The 19,012-nt window shown below is 43.1% G+C and overlaps 1 protein-coding gene across 2 annotated transcripts in view; it reads left to right on the top strand.

Moving 5' to 3' along the window:
* Nucleotides 1-19,012, top strand: part of dipk2ab (divergent protein kinase domain 2Ab) — a 318,674-nt gene that overhangs the window by 1,476 nt on the left and 298,186 nt on the right. The window contains exon 2 of one of the 2 annotated variants that reach the window (XM_085989863.1): nucleotides 10,043-10,121. The exons of the other annotated variant lie outside the window; for it this stretch is intronic. The gene's annotated coding sequence lies outside the window, so the exon portion shown is untranslated. The remainder of the gene's footprint in view (nucleotides 1-10,042; nucleotides 10,122-19,012) is intronic. 2 annotated transcript variants of the gene reach the window in all.

Genomic DNA, 19,012 nt, shown 5'->3' with positions numbered 1-19,012 from the left:
GTTAGATTGATGGGAAATGTTTGCCTAGGTTACAGCCTCATCGATATACAGCAGATAGGATGGCGTCGATACTGGAGACATTGTTATCAGTTGCAAATGATAGGAAACACAAAAACATGTTTTAAAAAACCATTTCGTTTAGGAAAATAGACAATTTTGTCTGTGGACATTCACATGTGCCAAAATATTTAGAGTCCAAAACTGTGGCTTAAAATGTACTTTGATTTTGCTGAGTCAATTTAACTGTACATGTGAAATGTTCTTGGTTTTTACATATATCTTGGGGTTGGCTTAAGTGATTGCTTCACTGGCTAGAATAAAAATTAACAAGCTTGCTCTCTTCAAACAGATGGCAAATCCTACAGTGCAAAATTTGCAGAGATGAAAATAATTGACTTTTTGTTAATAACTGTCTGTCTAGTTGATGTTTAATAACCATCTAAGTCCCTAGGTTGTATCGTGATTGGCTGTGAATCATTTGTGGCATTGAAACATAGATGAAACTGAATGTCTTGTGTTCAGTATACCTACCTTCTGCGATTGTGTAGGAGGATTGGTGATTATCAAAATTGTACTCAACTTTGGAGTACTGGTGGATGTATTGGCTTTACAAAAAGTAATTCAAGACCATTATTGTAAATTAGTGGACAATTTTGTTTTGAATCTGGTGGACTCAGGTCACCAAGGACGTGGGTTTTAATGCTTGATTTAGAAACTCAATTTTTTCCCCAAGAAAAAATTTAGCACAACAAAAGTTGACCCATACAAGTTCTTAAACTGCTACTGTTAGCTTTGAAAAAGGGTTAGACCCGAAACGTCGACTCTCTTTCTCTCTCCACGGATGTTGCCTGGCCTGCTGAGTTTTTCCAGCATTTTCTGTTGTTGTTTCGGATTTCCAGCATCTGCAGTATTTTGCTATCGTACTGTTAGCTTGCTCTTGTCTTTTAGCGACTGTTAAGTAATATTTTGAGGCTGGAGTAAGGGATGGAAAGCTAATTGAAGTAACTTTCTGAGCTCTTTTGTCAGCTCATTTATAAAATGTCCTGATTTCTAGTAGGTTCCTGTACAATTATACAAAAGTAAAAACAGTTGTTGTTGTGTCACCAAATAGTATTGTGTGGTAGCTGCTGAATGTCATCCAGCACAGGTTAAGTGCTGTGTCCCCCAAAATCCTTCAGTGGAATCTAGTCTGGTAACTGCACTTGCCCGTAGCAGGGGTTTGTCAACAGATTTTTCTCCTTACCAAGGCTATTTACAAGAGTCACTAATTTGTAAGTAATTGTAAGAGGAGGAATTTCTTCACCCAGAGAGTGGTGAACCTGTGGAATTCTCTGCCACAGAGGGCGGTGGAGGCCAGTTCATTAAATATATTCCAGAAGGAGTTGGATATATTTCTTAAGGCTAAAGGGATCGAGGGATATGGGGAGAAGGCAGGGACAGGGTACTGAATTTGGATGATCAGCCATGATCTCATTGAATGGCGGAGCAGGCTCGAAGGGCTGAATGGCCTACTCCTCCTGTCATCTATGTTTCTATAATTAAAAATATACTGTGCTCATTTAAGGAATCTTGCTGGAGATATGTAATAACATTCCTGTGTAATGCACAGTTACTTACAAATTAGTGGTGACACAATAATAACTATGTTAAGGAACTATAAAGCAAGAACTTTCTACATGCTTTGGTAAGAATGCACAACGGGGTTTGTAATGTTATTCAGCATTGTAAATCTCCTTCCAGGTGTTTTCCTTAAGGAACTGAATGACTTTGAATATTTTGAGTTGTGCAGCTGTTGTTTGAAACCCGTTGTAAGGGTTCGGAATCCTGGAGGACATGATTTACTTGACGGACTCAGCAGTATATCAGCACACTAAATCTTACTGCAGACGAATCCTTAACCCCTTCACCTTATCTCCTCCTCAAGGAACCGTTGGTGTTCACTGCCCAGACTACCTAGGTTTGACTTGCCGAACTGTCTTGCGTCAACCAGTTTGGATATTATTTGCATTTTACCTTGCCAACTTCCAATTCGGATATGCGAGCTACACGGGAACGGTAACATAGTGGTAATGTTAGTGGGCTAGTAATCCAGAGACGTGAGTTCAAATCCCACTGGGGAATTTAAATTCAGTTAATTAAATAAAAAGCTAGCATCAGTAAATGTAACCATGAAACTATCGGATTGTGGTTAAAAACCCATCTGGTTCACTGATGTCCTTTAGGGAAGGAAATCTGCTGTCCTTACCCGGTCTGGCAGACTCCAGACCCACAGCAATGTTGACTCTTAACTGCCCTCTGAAATGGCCTAGCAAGCCACTCAGTTGTAACAAACCGCTACGAAACACAATAATATAAATGAAACCGGATCGACCACGACAACGGCGCAGCCAGCCCAGTCCTCCTCATCTCTGGGGACTTGTGCCAAATTTGGGAGAGCTGTCCCACAGACTAGTCAAGCAACAGCCTGACATAGTCATACTCACAGAATCATACCTTTCAGCCAATGTCCCAAACTCCTCCATCACCATCCCTGGGTATGTCCAGTCCCACCGGCAGGGCAGACCCACATGGGGTGGTGGCACAGTGGTATACAGTCGGGAAGGAGTGGCCCTGGGAGTCCTCAACATTGACTCTGGACCCCATGAAGTCTCATGGCTTCAGGTCAAGCATGGGCAAGGAAACCACCTGCTGATTACCATGCCCTCCCTCAACTGATGAATCAGTACTCCTCCCATGTTGAACACCACTTGGAAGGAGCACAAGAATGTACTCTGGATGGGGGACTTCAATGTCCATCACCAAGAGTGGCTCAGTAGCACCACTACTGGCCGAGTCCTGAAGGACATAGCTACTAGTCTGGGCCTGCGACAGGTGGTGAGAGAACCAACACGAGGGAAAAACCTACTTGACCTCGTCCTCGCCAATCTACCTGTCGCAAATGCATCTGTCCATGACAGTATTGGTAGCAGTGACCACTGTGGAGACGAAATCCTGTCTTTACTATCACCGTGCTAAATGGGATAGATTCAGAACAGATCTAGCAGCTCAAAACTGGGCATCAATGAGGCGCTGTAGGCCATCAGCAGCGGAATTGTATTCCACCACACTCTGTAACCTCATGGCCCAGCATATCCCCCACTCTACCATTACCATCAAGCCAGGGGACCAACCCTGGTTCAATAAGGAGTGTAGAAGAGCATGCCAGGAGCAGCACCAGGCGTACCTAAAAATGAGGTGCCAACCTGGTGAAGCTGCAACACAGGACTACATGCATGCTAAAAAGCGGAAGCAGTATGCTATAGACAGGGCTAAACGATCCCACAATCAATGGATCAGGTCAAAGCTCTGCAGTCCTGCCACATCTAGTTGTGAATAGTGGCGGACCATTAAACAATTAAAGGGAGGAGGAGGCTCCATGAATATCCCCATCCTCAATGATGGTGGAGCCCAGCACGTGAGTGCAAAAGACAAAGCTGAAGCGTTTGCAACCATCTTCAGCCAGACTTGCTGAGTGGATGATCCATATCGGCCTCCTCCTGAGGTCCCTACCATCACAGAAGCCAGTCTTCAGCCAATTCGATTCACTCCATGTGATATCAAGAAATGGCTGAGCGCACTGGATACAGCAAAGGCTGTGGGCCCCGACAACATCCCGGCTGTCGTGCTGAAGACTTGAGCTCCAGAACTAGCCACGCCTCTAGCCAAGCTGTTCCAGTACAGCTATAACACTGGCATCAATCCGACAATGTGGAAAACTGCCCAGGTATGTCCTGTCCACAAAAAGCAGGACAAATCCAATCTGGCCAATTACAGCCCCATCCGTCTACTCGCATCAGCAAAGTGATGGAAGGTGTCATCAACAGTGCTATCAAACGGCACTTACCAATTACCTGCTCAGTGGTGCCCAGTTTGGGTTCCGCCAAGACCACTCGGCTCCCGACCTCATTACAGCCTTGGTCCAAACATGGACAAAGGAGCTGAATTCCAGAGGTGAGAGTGACTGCCCTTGATATCAAGGCAGCATTTGACCGAGTGTGGTAAAACAAGTCAATGGGAATCAGGGGGGAAAGCTCTCCACTGGATGGAGTCATACCTAGCACAAAGGAAGATGGTTGTGGTGATTGAAGGTCAATCATCACAGCCCCAGGACATCACTGCAGGAGTTGCTCAGGGCAGTGTCCTAGGCCCAACCATCCTCAGCTGCTTCATCAATGAACCTACCTTCCCTGCAACGTAAGGTTAGAAACAGGGATATTCGCTGATGACTGCAGTGTTCAGTGCCATTCACAACTCCTCAGATAATGAAGCAGTCCATGCCCGCATGCAACAAGACCTGGATGACGTTCAGGCTTGGGCTGATAAGTGGCAGGTTACATTTGCGCCACTCAAGTGCCAGGCAATGACTATCTCCAACAAGCGAGAGTCTAACCACCACCCCTTGACATTCAACGGCATTAGCATCGCCGAATCCCCCACCATCAGCATCTTGGGGGGGGGGGGGGGGGTCACCATTAACCAGAAACTTAACTGGACCTACCACATAAATACTGTGGCAGCAGGAGCAGGTCAGAGGCTAGGTAATCTGCGGCGAGTGTCTCACCTGACTCCCCAAAGCCTTTCCACCATCTACAAGGTACAAGTGTGATGGAATACTCGCCACTTGCCTGGATGAGTGCAGCTTCGACAACACTCCAGAAGCTCGACACCATCCAGGACAAAGCAGCCCGCTTGATTGGCGGCACCACCACCTTAAACATTCACTCCCTCCACCACTGGCATACCGTGGCTACAGTGTACCATCTACAAGATGCACTGCAGCAACTCGCCAAGGCTTCTTCGGCAGCACCTCCCAAACCCGCGACCTCTTCCATCTAGAAGGACAAGGGCAGCAAGCGCATGGGAACACCACCACTTCCAAGTCTCGCACCATCCTGACTTAGAAATATATCGCCGATCCTTCATCGTCGCTGTGTCAAAATCCTGGAACTCCCTCCCTAACAGCACTGTGGGAGTACCTTCACCACACGGACTGCAGCGGTTCAAGAAGGCGGGTCACCACCACCTTCGAGGGCAACTAGGGATGGGCAATAAATGCTGGCATTGCCAGTGACGGCCACATCACGTGGACGAATAAAAAAAATCATCAAAGAATAAAGTCAGACAATTATTTATTAATTTCAGAATTGTAATTAACACCATTTCAACTTAAACATTGGGGCCTGGAGTTTCCGCTAGGTTGCGCTTTTTTTTACGGTGTAAATCGGCCAAACCAGCGCTAATTACGTTCAACGCAAATAGAGGTTCTGTGATCTTTTGCACTAGTTTTTAAAAAAATCATAGAATATTCCCCGGCCACACAACTGGCCACGCCCACGATCGAATTAATCACCATTGTGCGTTTCTGCTAATTGTTTCCATTTGCGGGCCTTCAAGGAGGCTCTTAAAATTTAGCTGTTTTATTTTAGATGCAAGGACACCAATAGACACGTTGCAAAAGCTTTTGAATATAATTTTAAAAAAGAATTTACTAAGAAACTGACTACTGTACACCAATATAACTAGCAAATGGTTTAGTATAGTTTTATGAAGTCATTTTCAGATATTTAAAAATGGGTTACTCAAGTGTAGGACTAGAAACACCGATTTAAAAATGCTTATTTATTGTGATAAACCCATTTTCAGCTGTATTACAACAGCAGCAACTGCATTTATGCAGTGCTTTTAACGTCGTAAAATGTCCCAAGTCGCTTCACAGGAGCGTTATCAAACAAAATTTGACACCAAACCACGAGATATTAGGGCAGACATGGTCAAAGATGTAGGTTTTAAGGAGCGTCTTAAAAGAGGAAAAAGAGATTGAGTGGTGGAGAGGTTTTGGGAGGGAATTCCAGAGCTTGGGTCCTCGGCAGCTGAAGGCACGGCCGCCACTGGTGGAGCGATTAAAATCGTGATGCGCAAGAGGCCGGAACTGGAGGAGTGCAATGTCTCTCGGGGTTGTATCAATCAAACCGCACCAAGTTAACACTCCAGTATATCGAGGAATATTTTTTAAAGCAGAATTTCTTTAAAAAGAAAATCGGAATCTAAAACGCTGCGTGATTGTGCTGGTTCATGGCAGATTTTACGTTCAGTGATAGGCGAATGATTTTTACTGGAAACTTGAGGCAAAAAAAACACTTCTCAACTAGTGCAATTTTGGGTGCAATTTACACTCATTACCGAGTTGCGCCCAAAGTGGAAACTCCATTTCTATATTTCCTACCAAAGTGGATAACTTCACATTTCTCCGCATTATATTCCATCTACCATGTTCTTGCCCACTCATTTAACTTGTCCATATCTCTATGCATCCTCCTTACAACTTATTTTCTTACCTAACTTTGTATTATCAGCAAACTTGGATACATTACACTCGGTCCTCTCATCTAAGTCATTGATATAGATTGTAAATAGCTGAGGCCCGAGCACTGACTCTTGCAGTACCCCTCTAGTTACAGCCAGCCAACCAGAAAATTACCCGTTTATTCCTACTCTGGTCAACAGACATAAAACAATCCTCAGTCCATGCAAATATATTATCCCCAATCCCATGAGCCCTAATTTTGTGTAATTACCTATTGTGTGGCACTTTATCAAATGCTTTCTGAAAATCCAAATACACTGGTTCCCCCATTATCTACCCTGCTAGGTACAACCTTAAAAAACTCTTCTGTTTGTCAAATAAAGTTTCCCTTTCATAAATCAGTGTCATATTATGATTTTCTAAGTGCCCTGTTACCACATCCCTAATAATAGATTCTAGCGTGTTCCCTATTACTGATGTCAGGCTAACTAGTCTATAGTTCGCCGTTTCCCCTCTCCCTCCTTTCTTGAATAGTGAGGTTGCATAGAATTTGTAACACATACATTTGTTAGCTTCTAACCATTCTAGAATCCAGGAAATTCTGGAAGATCAAAACCACTGCATCCACTATCTCTGTAGCCACCTCTTTTAAAACCATAGGATGTAGGCCATCAGGTCCAGGGGATTTGTCGGCTTTTGGTTCCATTCATTTCTGCAGTACTGTTTCTTTACTAATACTGATTTCTTCAAGTTTCTCCAAGTGATAAGTGTCTGACATTGATGTAAATTGGTGAGGTTAATTCAAGCTGACTACTTACATAGCTGACAGTCTGTTGGGTATATTAGGGACTATTTGCTGATCAACAATGTTTCTAGAATGTATGTGACTTGCCCTTAGCCCGCTGTATGGTTAAGCTGAATGTCTCGCCTTCCCCTAGAATGATGGTGTTGGCTTCAGGATCATTGAGGTGCTGATCCTTCATATTTAGAGGTGTTATCTGTTCCTTTTGGATTCTCTGCTCCCGGGCAAATCCACCTTGCGTGCTAGTAACTGTATCTGGACTAGCGGTCTTAAAATCTCACCTCCCTTGATCAAAGTAAGTATTACACTGGTGCAATAATCATCATCTTCTTAGGCAGTCCCTCGGAACAGAGGATGACTTGCTTCCACACTAAAAATGAGTTCTCGGGTGACTGATGAGTCCAATGCGGGACCTGCAGTCTCTGTCACAGGTGGGGCAGACAGTAGTTGAAGGGGAGGATGGGTGGGGTGCTTGGGTTGACGTGTGCTCCTTGCGCTTGGCTTCCGGTTGCTCCCGGTGAAGAGACTCGAGGTGTTTGGCGCCTTCCCGGATGCTTCTCCTCCACTTTGTGCGGTCTTGGGCCAGGGATTCCCAGGTGTCGGTGGGGATGTTACACTTTTTCCAAGGAGGCTTTGAGGGTGTCCTTGAAGTGTTTTCCTCTGCCCACTTGGGGCTCTACTGCCGTGTCGGAGCTCCGAGTAGAGCGCTTGTTTTGGGAGTCTCGTATCGGGCATGCGGACAATGTGACTCGTCCATCGGAGCTGATCGAGTGTGGTCAAAGTTTCGATGCTGGGAATGTTGGCCTGAGCGAGAACACTGATGTTGGTGCGCCTATCCTGCCAATGGATTTGCAGGATCTTGTGGAGGCAGCGTTGGTGGTACCTCTCCAGTGCTTTGAGGTACATGCTATACATGGTCCATGTCTCTGAGGCATACAGCAGGGCGGGTATCACTGCTGCTCTGTAGACCATGAGCTTGGTGCTGGGTTTGAGGTCCTGGTCTTCAAACATTCTCTTCCTCAGGCGACTGAAGGCTGCACTGGCACACTGAAGGCGATGTTGGACTTGGTCATCGACATCCGCCCTTGTTGACAGTAGGCTCCCGAGGTATGGAAAGTGGTCCACGTTGTCCAGGAATGACAGTATTACAATGTTAATGCGAATTGCAGTATGCAGACGACGCTTGTGTCTGCGCTCACTCGGAGGTCGAACTTCAAACCATCGTAATCACCTTCACCAAAGCGTACGGGAGCATGGGCCTTATACTAAACATCCTAAGACAAAGGTCCTCTACCAACCTGCCCCCGCCACACAGTGCTGCCCCCCCCCCCCCCCCGGATTATCAAAATTCACGACAAGGCCTTGATGCAATAGAGGATAATCTTCTGAGGTCATGATCCTGGTATATTGTTGGAGCAGTATAGGAGGAGAAATTTGCATTTGGGCTGTGCAGTACTTGATCTTGTGGTACTTACTCTGGCATTCCCTTTTGAGTAACACAAATACCCTATTTGTTCTAAGGTTTTCCTAATTAATGCTTGAGATTTAAAATGATCCTTTGTTGCTGAGATTGAAATGTAGGTATTGGACTGGGACAGCACCTTAGCCCATAGATTTCCTTTGTCAGGGGAAAGATAAAATAAACAGTATTATTGGTTCACTTTGCTTTCCCAGCTGCTCAGTGGACCCAGCCTGTTTTCCATTCCTTTCCCGCCTGCTTGCAGCCTTTTGTCTTTCCTCCTCCTCCTACATCGGAATCTCACCCATCCTCATTTTATGACTGTTCTTCCTATCTCGGCCTATGCCTTTAATGCCTCTTCTGAGCTATTTGGTGCATATTGAAATCTCCTTCTTGGCTACTTGATTTATTTTAAACTGGAATATTGTCATAAAGAAAGAAAATAAAGAACTTACATTTATATGGTGCTTTTCATGTCCTCAGGATATCCCAAAGTGGTTGATGGCTAATGAATTTGAAGTGTAGTTGCTTATTTAGTTTCCTAAGGGTGCATCTGAGGTCTCTCCACCTTTAGAGTTGTCACAAAGTGGCTCTTGCTTTGTAGTGATGTTAAAGATGATGTCAACATGGCAGATCAATCTAGTCTCCAGACCCAATTATTGTTTTGCTGCGAGTTGGAAAAAATAAGACTTGCATTTATATAGCGCCTTTCACGACCACCGGACGTCTCAAAACGCTTTACAGCCAATGAAGTACTTTGTTGGCGTGTAGTCACTGTTGTAATGTGGAAAACGCGGCAGCCAATTTGCGCACAGCAAGCTTCCACAAACGGCAATGTGATAATGACTGGATAATCTGTTTTTGTTATGTTGATTGAGGGATAAGTATTGGCCAGGACACTGGCGATAACTCCCCTGCTCCTCTTCGAAATAGTGCCATGGGATCTTTTACGTCCACCTGAGAGAACAGACAAGGCCTTGGTTTAAAGTCTCATCTGAAAGTGCAGCACTCCCTCAGCACTGCACTGGAGTGTCAGCCTGGATTTATGTGTTCAAGTTCCTTACAAAACTTACAAACAGGCTGGTCCATCAACTGTTTCTATGGATGTGTTGGTAGTTGAAGGGTTAATATATCCATTGTTAACTATGCATTCCACTGGTCTGAGGGTAGCAGGTTTGAAGGGCAGATTCGTTTACTTTTTAAAAAGCGCAATATATCTTGTTTTGGTATTTGAGCATTGTCGTTAGGATTACAGTGTTCAGTTTGCATCTCCAGTGAAAGATTTGTTGTATTCACCAGCCTGCTCCTGTAGGAATTGGATCGTGCTTTGAAGTTTATAATCCACCTGTTTTTGAGATGGCTATCCCAAAATTAACTGGGATTTGACCCATGAAAGCAAGTGAGTTATTTACAGAATCTGCTCCGCTTCATTTTCTAGTGTGGTTCAGCAATGAAGAATTCAGTCAGATTACTCGCAGGAGGAGGTTGGATTCCATTATATCCGTAGGAATCAGAAGGTACGTAGGAATAGTGGTGGGGCAAAATACTGAAAGATTATAAACAGTACTTGATGAATAGTGAATTAAGTGACAGTTAAAAGTTCTTACAAGCATAAAGTATTATCTACCTGTATAGCAAGCATATTTTAAATCATTACGTCTGATTACTCCAGAGAAATTGAAAGTAGGCATGTCAATGATGAGCTTGGAAGTGAAGGTAATGTGTCACAACTGCTGGAGTTTCCATCTGTGGTAGGTTGCCCAAAAAATAATCAATGTTTGCTTGGACTGAAACTTTCATACAGACAACTTATTCATCACCTAGATTAAGTCTTTTATTCATAGTAAGCTAGAATATGCACCTTAACAGTGGTAAAGTGTAACCAATTAATATCTGTTACAGTACCATAGAATAATAGATGGCTACAGCACAGGAAGAGGCCAATTTGTCCATCTTGTCTGTGCCAGTTTTCTGTTAGAATCATCCAGTACTAATGCCACTGCCTTGATCTGTCCACAAAGCCTTTTAAATGTTTATCTATTCGTCCTTTTAAAAGATGCAACGTTGTTTGCTTCAACTCCTCCAGGGCATAACATGCCAAACTCAACAACTCTGCGTAAAGACATTTCTCTTAACCTCTCTTCTTGTGATAATTTTGTGTTCTTCACCAGACAAAATCTTTTCCTTTATGCCAAAGTTCTTCATTGTGGTAAAAGTCACTATTAAATATCTTTTGATCCTTCTCTGCTTCAGGGGAAATAGTCTGATGATCTGATGTCACTCCTCAGAACTTTAGTTTTTCATCCAGGTAGAACCCTGTCCTGCTGAAAGTTGGGAGTTCTGAACAACCGGAGTTGTCCTCGACCTCCCCAATTGCTCCCCATCTGCCTGAATCTTGATCCTCTTGAGACTTCTCCAGTCAGTTTTTCTACTCGCAGACATTTCAGTTTTAATCAGCTATTGGCCTATCACCTCTGAAACAGCTATGCATGTCCAGCTGGACTGATGGGAATAAAGTCTCCACACTCTGCTAGCTCAGAATCTTGTGGGAAATGAGGTTCAGCAGTTTCGATCCAGTCCTGTTGAGCATGGGACCGCAGTGCACAACTGCCCCTAATTCAGCATTTGATGGGCAATCTTACCAGGATGGCTGGTGTGGGAAATGGAAAAACTACCCACTAATGTATTTCGGGGTACTTTTTGGAGGTTGAAGCTGTTGCAGCGTGGCTGGAGCTTTGCTCTGTATGATGGTGTTCTATCCCAAACTCGATTTCAAAAATTGTTTTTTTTAAATAAAAGTTGCTACCAACAGTTATCATGGGTGACTTTAATCTACATATAGATTGGGCTAACCAAATTAGTAGCAATACTGTGGAGGAGGAATTCCTGGAGTGTATACGGGATGGTTTCCTGGACCAATATGTCGAGGAACCAACTAGAGATCAGGCCATCTTAGACTGGGTATTATGTAATGAGAAAGGATTAATTCGCAATCTTGTGCGAGGCCCCTTGGGTCGGAGTGATCACAATATGATAGAATTCTTTAAGATGGAGAGTGAAGTAGTTGAGGTCCTGAATTTAAATAAAGGAAACTACGATGGTATGAGGCGTGAGTTGGGTAGGATTGATTGGGGAATGTCACTCAAAGGGTTGACGGTGGATAGGCAATGGCAAACATTCAAAGATCGCATGGAAGAACTACAGAATTTGTTCATCCCAGTTTGGCATAAAAATAAAACAAAAAAGGTGACTCAACCGTGGCTAACGAGGGAAATTAGGGATAGCATAAGATCCAAGAAGAGGACATATAAATTGGCCAGAAAAAGCAGTAAACCTGAGGATTGGGAGCAGTTTAGGATTCAACAAAGGAGGACAAAGGGATAAATTGGCCAGAAAAAGCAGTAAACCTGAGGATTGGGAGCAGTTTAGGATTCAACAAAGGAGGACAAAGGGATTAATTAAGAGGGAGAAAATAGAGTATGAGAGTAAGCTTGCAGGGAACATAAAAACTGACCGTTAAAGCTTTTATAGATATGTGAAGAGAAAAAGATTGGTGAAGTCAAGCATAGGTCCCTTGCAGTCAGAATCGGGGGAATTTATAATGGGGAACAAAGAAATGGAAGACCAATTAAATACATACTTTGATTCTGTCTTCACAAAGGAGGACACAAATAACCTCCCAGAGATGTCGGGGAACATAGGGTCTAATGAAAGGGAGGAGCTGATAGAAATCAGTATTTGTAGGGAAATTGAAGGCTGATAAATCCCCAGAGCCTGATAATCTACATCCTAGGGTAATTAAGGAAGTGACCCTAGAAATAGATGCATTGCTGGTCACCTTCCAAAATTCGATAGACTCTGGAACAGTACCCATGGATTGGCGGGGTAGCTAATGTTACCCCACTGTTCAAAAAGGGTGGTAGAGAGAAAACGGGGAATTACAGACCGGTAAGCCTGACATCGGTAGTGGGGAAAATGCTAGAGTCCATTATATAAAAGATGTAATAGCAGAACACTTGGAAAAAACTGACCGGATCGGACAAAGCCAACAGGGATTTACAAAAGGTAAATCGTGCTTGGCTAATCTACTGGAATTTTTTGAGGATGTAACTGTAAAAATAGATAAGGGAGAACCAGTGGATGTGGTGTATTTGGACTTTCAAAAGGCTTTTGATAAGGTCCCGCATAAGAGATTAGCGTGTAAAGTTAAGGCACATGGGATTGGGGACAAGGTATTGACTTGGATAGAGAACTGGTTGGCAGACAGAAAGCAAAGTGTTGGAATAAATGGGACTTTTTCCGAGTGGCAGGCAGTGACTAGTGGGGTACCGCAGGGATCGGTCCTTGGACCCCAGCTATTCACAATATATATTAAGGATCTGGATGCGGGAACTAGATGTAATATCTCCAAGTTTGCAGATGACACAAAGCTGGGTGGGCGTGTGTGCTGTGAGGAGGATGCTGAGAAACTCCAGTATGATTTGGACAGGTTGGGTGATTGGGCAGAAGCATGGCAGATGTAGTATAACATGGATAAATGCGAGGTTATCCACTTTGGTGTCAAAAACAGGAAGGCAGATTATTATCTGAATGGCAATAGATTGGGAGAAGGGGAAGTGCAACGAGACCTGGGTGTTCTTGTGCACCAGTCGCTGAAGGTAAGCATGCAGGTGCAGCAGGCGGTTAAGAAGGCAAATGGTATGTTGGCCTTCGTAGCGAGAGGGTTTGAGTACAGGAACAAGGATGCCTTGCTGCAGTTGTGCAGGGCCTTGGTGAGACCACACCTTGAGTATTGTGTGCAGTTTTGGTCGCCTTATCTGAGGAAGGATGTTCTTGCCATGGAAGGAGTGCGGCGAAGATTCACCAGACTGATACCTGGGATGGCAGGAATGACGTATGAGGAGAGATTGGGTCGATTGGGCTTGTACTCACGAGTTTAGAAGAATGAGAGGGGATCTCATTGAAACTTATAAAATTCTAACAGGACTAGACAGACTAGGTGCTGGAAGGATGTTCCTAATGGCGGGGGAGTCCAGAACCAGGGGTCACAGTCTAAGGATAAGGGGTAAGCCATTTAGGACTGAAATGAGGAATTTCTTCACCCAGAGAGTGGTGAACCTGTGGAATTCTCTACCACAGAAGGCAGTTGAGGTCAATTCATTAAATATATTCAAGAAGGAGTTGGATATATTTCTTAAGGCTAAAGGGATCAAGGGATATGGGGAGAAGGCAGGGACAGGGTACTGAATTTGGATGATCAGCCATGATCTCATTGAATGGCGGAGCAGGCTCGAGGGGCCGAATGGCCTACTCCTGCTCCTATCTTCTATGTTTCGATGTACTAAAAATTGCTTTTTAAAAAAAATAAAGTTTAATAGGCAGCTATAAATGGAAGTGATTCATTGTTCAAAAGTGCAAAGATTTCAGGGAAGAGGCACCCTAACCAATGATGCGAATAATTAATAAGCCATCAAGAACTTTTCAATGCACTGAATAAAATGGTTGAATGTTGCTTTGTTTGCTAATGCCCTCAGTGTTGTATTAGAACCTGGTTTTATTTTGAGGGATTACTTCTGGTTTTGGAATAATCAGTGAAGCATTTTGAGTCGAAATTGCAGCAATTCGCATTTAGTGACCAGTAGAGTTTGCACTTCATACTGAAGAGCTTGGATGATGCCTGCTATTAATAAATTAACAAAAAAAAATCGAAGAGGGGTTTGTGTGCGCTGAAAAGGATGTTATTTTGCTGTGGCAAAATTGCCGCACTAAAAATGCGATTTGTTGCCAAGGTGATGCTGACCTGTTGGGCAGTATGTTTTATCTTGACCAGTAACCTTGAAAAATAGCACTTCAAAATTGCATTACTAATGATAGATTAGTACTTTATTAGGTTAGTTTCATATGCTATGCATTTAAAAAAAAGATACAATAGTCTTTAAGTGCATGCTTTTATCTCCTCTTCCTTCCTTCCTCCCAGTAGAATGTCAGTCACCTTATACCTCAGTAAAAAATGCAGGATTAAATATTGATAGCGGAGTAGTTGCTGCCTTGTGACATGTCAGTTGAGGATAGCATTTAATTACAACTGCACCAGGTTCTAAACAGCCCTGAAAAGGAGGCATGGTATGAAATTGCAGTACAGAGTCTCGCATTGTAAAAGTGAAATCCTGGAAAAATTTAATTTAAGGAAAAAGTGTTTAGTGGGAACCTGTACTTCATACCAAATACTGCTTTCATCATATCTACTCATCTATGTACCAGATGATTACTATTTTCCAACCAAAAACAAGTCCCCAGGATTGGATAAAGTGAATTGCGAGACAGATGTTGTGGAAATGATGTGGGAGACTGGAACTGCAGGGTGTCGAGATTGAGTACTTTGCTTGTGATATGATAGCCCGTCTCCTAGCTAAAGTGAAGTGGGTGTCTGGCCTTAGCATCTCATATACTGTACTCAATATCCACTCTATAGCTGTACATTTGTTAGCTTTCTGCTGTCCTCTAACCTGGCACTGAACTCTTAACCCCACAACAGTGGTATAAATGTAACTTTATATGAAAGTAAATACATTACATTTCCCTGGTGAACACCACCGTGCAAATTACAAGTAACCAAGTTGCAAGTATAGAAGATTCTCATCTATAAAATATGAAAAGTTTTTTAGAGAGCAAGAACTTGCATTTGTACAGCAATGCCCATTACTGGTTGTTCTCAGAGACCAGTATTATTTAGAAAGCGAACTGCTTAATTTCTTGGTATTAAATACAGAGAATTGAGTTGTTTTCTTTGTTTTCTTATCACGAGGAACTATTCTGGCAAATATTGTATGCCAGTCAGGACAGTGAAGCATTTGTTGCACTAATGAGTCCCTCCTTCAATCTAATATTGTGATCTTAAAGAGCAAATGTACATTTATATAGTGCTTTACAGCCAATTAATTACTTTTAGGATCATAGAATCTTGCAGCACAGAGTTTCTATGGAATTTGATTCCACCACTCTCTGCAGTAGTGCATTCCAGATCTTAACAAACCTCTGAAGAAATTTCTCACTTCACCTCTAGTTCTTTTAATTATTTTAAATCTATGACCTCTGATTACTGACCCACTTGCCAGAGGAAATCGTTTCTCCCTACTTGTTCTATCAAAACCAGTCATAATTTTGAATACTTTTATTAGGTCTCCGTTTTACCTTCGCTGCTCTGAGAACAATCCCAGCACCTCCAATCTCTCCACATTACTGAACTCACTTATCCCTGGTATTATCCCGGTAAACCTCCTCTGTACCCTCTCCAGGGTTTTGACATCCTAAAGTGTGGTGCCCAGAAATGTACACAATACTCCAGCTGAGGCCTAACCAGAGATTTGATAAGGTTTAGCATGACTTCCTTGTTTTTGTATTCAGTGCCCCTATTTACAAAGCCAAGTATCCCGTATGCTTTTTTAACCACCTTATCAAACTTGACCTTCAAAGTTCTATGAATATGCACCCCTGAACCCTCCTCTTAAAATAGCACCATTTAAATTATACTGTCTCTACATGATGTTCCTCCCAAAGTGCATCACTTCACACTTACAGTAAATTTCATCTGCATGTGTCTGCCCGTTTCACCAGTCACATGTCCTCCTGAAGTCTGCTACTATGTTGCTTACGATTTACAACGTTGCCAATTTTTATAACTTCTGCAAACTTAGAAATTGTACACCCTATACCCAAATCCAGGTCATCTGAAAAGTGTGAGGTGATGCATTTTGGACGGACTAACAAGGCAAGGGAATACACAATGAATGGTAAGACCCTAGGAAAGACAGAGGATCAGAGGGACCTTGGTGTGCATGTACATAGATCCCTGAAGGCAGCAGAACAGGTGGATAAGGTGGTTAAAAAGGCATATGGGATACTTGCCTTCATTAGCCGAGGCATAGAATATAAGAGCAGGGAGGTTATGATGGAGCTGTACAAAACGCTGGTAAGGCCACAGCTGGAGTACTGTGTGCAGTTCTGGTCGCCACACTATAGGAAGGATGTGATTGCTTTGGAGAGGGTGCAGAGGAGATTCACCAGGATGTTACCTGGGCTGGAGCGCTTCGGCTATGAAGAGACTGGACAGGCTGGGGTTGTTTTCCTTAGAGCAGCGAAGGCTGAGGGGGGACCTGATTGAGGTGTACAAAATTATGAGGGGCATAGTTAGGGTAGATAGAAAGGAACTTTTCCCCTTAGTAGAGGGGTCAATAACAAGGGGGCATAGATTCAAGGTAAGGGGCAGGAGGTTTAGAGGGGATTTGAGGAAAAACTTTTTCACCCAGAGGGTGGTTGGAATCTGGAACTCACTGCCTGAAAGGGTGGTAGAGGCAGGAACCCTCACAACATTCAAGAAGCATTTAGATAATCACTTGAAATGCCATAGCATACAAGGCTACGGACCAAGTGCTGGAAAATGGGACTAGATTAGACAGGGCTTGATGGCCGGCGCGGACGTGATGGGCCGAAGGGCGCCTCTGTGCTGTATAACTCTATATATAACAAGAAAAGCAATGGCCCTAATACCGACCGCACTGTGTACTACCCTCCAGTCAGGAAAAGATTTGTTCACCACTACCCTCACTATGCGGTGGTCTCTACGTTGGGGAGACCAAACACAGATTGGGTGACCGCTTTGTGGAACACCTCCGTTCAGTCCGCAAACTTTTAGAAGAGATAAGCAAAATGGAAAAGGAGGAGAGGTATCACTGATCATAAAGGATGGGATAAAGACAGTAGAGAGAAAGGATCCTAGCTCTGAAAATCAAGGAGGAGAATCAGTTTGGGTGGAGCTAAGAAACCGCAAGGGGCAGAACACATTGGTGGGAGTTGTTTATAGGCCCCCAAACAGTAGTTGCAATGTAGGGCAGAGTATAAATCAGGAAATTAGAGGCGTATCTAACAAGGGTAATACAATAATCATCGGGGACTTTAATCTACATATCGATTAGGCAAACCAAATTTGCAGTAATAGTGAGGAGGCCGAATTCATGGAATGTATGCAAGATAGTTTTCTAGATCAGCATATTGAGAACCAACTAGGGAACAGGCTATTTTAGATCTAGTATTGTGCAATGAGAAAGGGTTAATTAACAACCTTGTAGTAAAAGGGCCTTTAGGGAAGAGTGAGTATAATATGATAGAATTTTATATTCAGTTTGAAAGTGATTTAGTTAAATCCGAAACTAGGGTCTTAAATCTAAACAAAGCAAACTACATAGGTATGAGGGGCGAGTTGGCTTCAGTAGATTGGGGAACTACATTAAAAGGTATGACTGTAGACAAGCAATGACTAGCATTTCAAGAATTAATACATAACTTACAACAAATATACATTCCATTAAGGCACAAAAACCCCACAGGAAAAGTGGTCCAACCGTGGCTAACAAGAGAAGTTAAAGATAGTATTAGATTAAAAAGAGGCTAATAATGTTGCCAAAAAGAGCAGTAAGCCTGAGGATTGGGAGGATTTTAGAATTCAGCAAAGGAGGACCAAGAAATTGATAAAGAAAGGGAAAATAGAATATGAGTAAATTAGTGAGAGACAAAAAAAGACTCAAAGCTTCTATAGGTATGTAAAAAGGAAAAAGTTAGCGAATGTGGGTCCCTTACAGGCTGAGACAGGAGAAATTATAATGGGGAATAAGGAAATGGCAGAGAAATTAAACAAATACTTTGTGTCTGTCTTCACGGGAGATGACGCAAAACACCTCCCGGAAATAGTGGAGAACCAAGGGTCTAGCGAGAATGAGGAACTGAAAGAAATTAGTATTAGTAAAAAAATAGTACTGGAGAAATTAATGGGACTGAAAGCCGATAAAACCCCTGGACCTGATGGCCTATATCCTAGGGTTTTGAAAGTGGTGACTATAGAGATAGTGGATACATTGGTTGTCATTTTCCAAAATTCCATAGATTCTGTAACCGTTCCCGCGGATTGGAAGGTGGCAAATGTAACCCCACTATTTAAGAAAGGAGGGAGAGAGAAAACGGGGAACGACAGACCAGTTAGCCTGACATCATTAGTAGGGAAAATGCTAGAATCTATTATTAAGGACGTGGTAACAGGGCACTTTTAAAATAATCATAGGATTGGGCAGAGTCAACACGAATTTATGAAGGGAAATCGTGTTTGACAAATCTCTTAGAATTTTTTGAGGTTGTAACTAGCAGAATAGATGACGGGGAACCAATGGATGTGGTGTACTTGGATTTTCAGAAGGTATTTGATAAGGTACCACACAAGAGGTATTAAACAAAATTAGGGCTCATGGGATTGGGGGTAATATACTAGTGGGGATTGAGGATTAGTTAACGGACAGAAAACAGAGTAGGAATAAATGGGTCATTTTCGGGTTGGCAGGCTGTAACGAGTGGGGTACCGCAA

This window comes from Somniosus microcephalus, chromosome 6, assembly GCF_052327205.1.
Source record: "Somniosus microcephalus isolate GS21.2 chromosome 6, FLI_Smic_1.0, whole genome shotgun sequence".
Lineage (NCBI taxonomy): Eukaryota > Metazoa > Chordata > Chondrichthyes > Squaliformes > Somniosidae > Somniosus > Somniosus microcephalus.
The sequence above is the reverse complement of the archived record's forward strand: the minus strand, read 5'-3'. Positions and strand labels throughout refer to the sequence as shown.